Below are 3704 nucleotides of genomic sequence, written 5' to 3' on the forward strand. Positions count from 1 at the left end.
GTGGAGCATGCCTGGTCTCATTTGTTTTGTAGAATATGTGGGGCTGCCAGGTTAGTGTGTCCCTTCATTCACTTACATCAGCCTCCTTTAAAAGCAATTCCATTGTAGTCTCCCACCAATCTGTAGCATCCTATTTTTGCTAACTTCTTCTCTGACCTCCCCTTCACTATATAAGTCTTTATTTCCCCCTTGCCATCTCTCTAGTTTAATAGCTCTGTGGTGGAGTAGTGTTTTCAACCGTGGAAGTACTTTTAATCAAGATCGACTTTGGGAAATGCTACCATTTTTATGGTAATAAAGGACTGTATTATGCACTTGGACCAGCACAGGTTGTCGTCCCCTGTGTATACCTTCATGTATTAGAACCGTCAAACAGTGCAAATGCTCAAATTACTTTTTTCTTAGCTGTAGTCTCCTAGAGGTCAGTGAATGATTTCCAATTGCACTGTAGCAAAGACATTTGTTCTAGATTGAAGAATTTTTTACTAGGATAAATACGTTTTCCCTGTCTCTGTGCCCCCAAACCCTGGCTGCCACGCTCTTTATCTTGGGCTGTGACAAAACAGAACGTTTAGCGAGAAACAAAATTGTGCTTGATTTTTAGACTATCTGACTTCATGTTCTGTTTTGGTCTTTGAGCTATTCCTTGGCTAATCTTCCAACAAGTTGAATTGATTCTTATTTCAAAACTGTTTATCCCAAAACAGAGCTGTTGACAAGTACAAATACAGATGGCAGACATGTGGTATGATTTTCATGTTCTCATCTCAGCATTCAGGAAGGGAATGTTATTGAGAGATGGTTTACATCTTAAGCCTTTTGCTCCAGGCAATATGGAATGTATGCTAGGAGTGCTTAATTATGTGACAAATAGTAACAAATGCTTAAGGGATTTCCTTAAGGTCTAAAACCATGGCAGCATCAGACTTGGCTCATCACCCTGGAGGCTCTAGTAATCTGTAATGATGGAAGCAACCTCTAGGGGGAAAAATTGTATCTGATAGTCAGACTGACTCACGGGTGACCTCAGTACAGCATTCCGGGCCAGAGATCCATCGTAGACACACACACCCATTGTAGCACTGACCTTTGTCCTCATAGCAAATGATCCTCCTGGGTTTTGGCTAATTCTTGTATTCAGAGGCAAATCACAGCCCATGCTATGGCCTTGCCATTCTCCACAGCCAAACTGCATTAACCATTTTTTTTTCTCTACAAAAAGATATCGTTGGTGAAAGGAAGACAAACTGCAGTTTTCTTCTCCCTGACCTTGTTTTAGGAGGCTGTGTGCTCAGCAGCGTGCCTCTGACTGCCTTTGCTAAGGTTGTGCCCCGATCATTGTTTAGCCTGATGCCACCTAATAGTCACAGCGTTTGTCTTGACCTCTCTGAGGTCTGAATATCTGCAACTATTAATACTTTAATTCCAGTAGCTGCTGCCTCTGTAACAGTACAGAGCAGTGCAACAGTGAGTGTCTCTGTTGTTGACTGACCAGCTTAGCTTCACCATTGGAGTCCAGTTAGCTAAAGTGTGGGTGAGACTGCAGGAGTGGACAGATGACGGTGGGACATTGTCATGTATGACAGGACGGTGGGGAGAACCCTCGATACCAGCTCTGTCCCTCCTTTAGAAGATGGATTTGAGAAAGTGGTGGCAGGAATCAGTTAAGCATTTATTGAGTGACAGCTGTAGGCAGGCACCGTGCTATACTCTGTGGGGGATAAAGGAACTAGGACATTGTGCATGGCCTCTGTACTGAGTTTGTAGGTTTGGTTATTTATGGGGCAAAGTGATCCTATCTTTTTTATTTTTTTTTAATGGGGCCAAAAAAATTCTTTTAAAAATCTGAACATTTTAGATGGACTTACTAACTGTATGTACATAACTTGAAGTTCCATATAAAGTCAGGACTGGATATTTTGAAATCTGATTATTTTCCTTTATTTGTCCCCTTTTTCCCCACAGGCCCATGTGGTTCAGGCTTCTATCTTTATGCTCTTTTTTTTTTTTAACCTAGCAAAAGTCGGATTTTCTGTGGTTTAACTGAACAACCATGTTCAGTGTTTTTTATTTGAAGACCAGTTTTGATTCATCTGCAATATTGAAGGATTTTTCTTTTCTTAGTAATTTGGGAATTACAGCAGAAAGAAAGGTAGACATATTCTAGGAACTTCATAAAATCATAAAACACTGAAACAGTGAGGATAGACTAGTTTTCAAGGCCTAGTTTTAGTTTACAAAAATGTTCAAATCCATATGGACTCCATTTATTCCAAGTTTTATAATGGACTGGATGCCGGTGGGTTTGGCAAAATCTGCCAATAATTTGGCTTAAAGGAGAAATGAATTTGTGAAAAGTTTACATAAAATAATGTTAGAGAGAGAGAGTTTTATTACCATCATGTGCATACAGTATTTCACATCACTGCTCAGTGTTTATATCAAATAGAAGTCCTATTGAACTTGAAAATATTAGAAAATTAGAAATTTGTAATATGTACAGTTAAGTGGATGTTGCTAGGATACAGGACTTTTTTTTTTTTTTTCCAAGTAGTGTAACAGTCACAGACAACCCCCAGATCTCAGTGGTTTGAAACAGCAAATACTTCTTACTCATTGCTGCACATCCGAAGGGGCCAGAAGGGACTCTGCTCATTGCGGTCACCTGGGGAGACAGGCTGAGGGAGGCAGCACCTTGTTTCTACCATCTCAACATAGGATTCAGGGCTTGCTGCTGGGGGAAGAGCATAAAGAATCACTCCCTGGTTCTGAAATACTTGTGCTTAAGACTGGTGTCACTTCTTTTCCATTTCCCTAGCCAAAGAAGTCACATGGCCATGATTTACTTTAAGTTTTCAGAAAAGTATAATCATTTCATGGACCCAGCAGAGAAAACCAGAAATATTGGTGAACAGTGGTAATACCTACCACAATGTGTGTATTAATCATGGTTCTCCAGAGAAACAGAACCAACAAGATGTGTAGAGAGAGATGTTTATTTTCAGGAATTGGCTCACAGGATTGTGCAGGCTTGGCAAGTCCAAAACCTGCAGGGTAGGTCAGCAGGCTGGAGACCCAGGGAAGAGTTGAAGTTCAAGTCTGAAGACTGTTTGCTAGAAGAATGCCCTCATCCTCCAAGGAGGTCAGTGTTTTCCTATTACGACAATTAATTCCATGAGCCACAACCATACTATGGAAAGTAATTTGTTTTATTAAAAAAGTCTTACTTATTTAAGTATTAATCTTGTCTAAAAAAAACCTTCACTGCAACACCTAGAATAATGTCTGACCAAGTATCTGGGAACCATGGCCTAGCCAAGTTGATATATAAAATTAACTATCCTGGTATGTTAACCATATATCCTTTGCATTATAAATTTTCTTAGTAATCCTTAATAAAGCATACAGAAGTATAAAGTCTCGGTGGGATTTTTATCACATTGCAAAAAGAATCCTTTCTTTGTTAAGGTGGGGGTTGAGGGACCTGTGCTCCTGGTGTCTTCTTAGTCACATCTTCATTAACTTCCAAAGAAAAATAGTGGCTGGTTCCTTCCTGGTTTCAGAAGCTAGGTCTGGATAGATTGTTCTGGTTTGGTTTTGTTGTTGCAGGTTACTTTAAAAATTCCCAAGTAATATATTTCTAGATTTAAACAAAAATGCAGAAGGTAAGAGCAACCTTTCCATAGACCCAAACAAATGTGTTC

Source organism: Lemur catta, chromosome 5 (genome assembly GCF_020740605.2).
Source record: "Lemur catta isolate mLemCat1 chromosome 5, mLemCat1.pri, whole genome shotgun sequence".
Classification (NCBI taxonomy): domain Eukaryota; kingdom Metazoa; phylum Chordata; class Mammalia; order Primates; family Lemuridae; genus Lemur; species Lemur catta.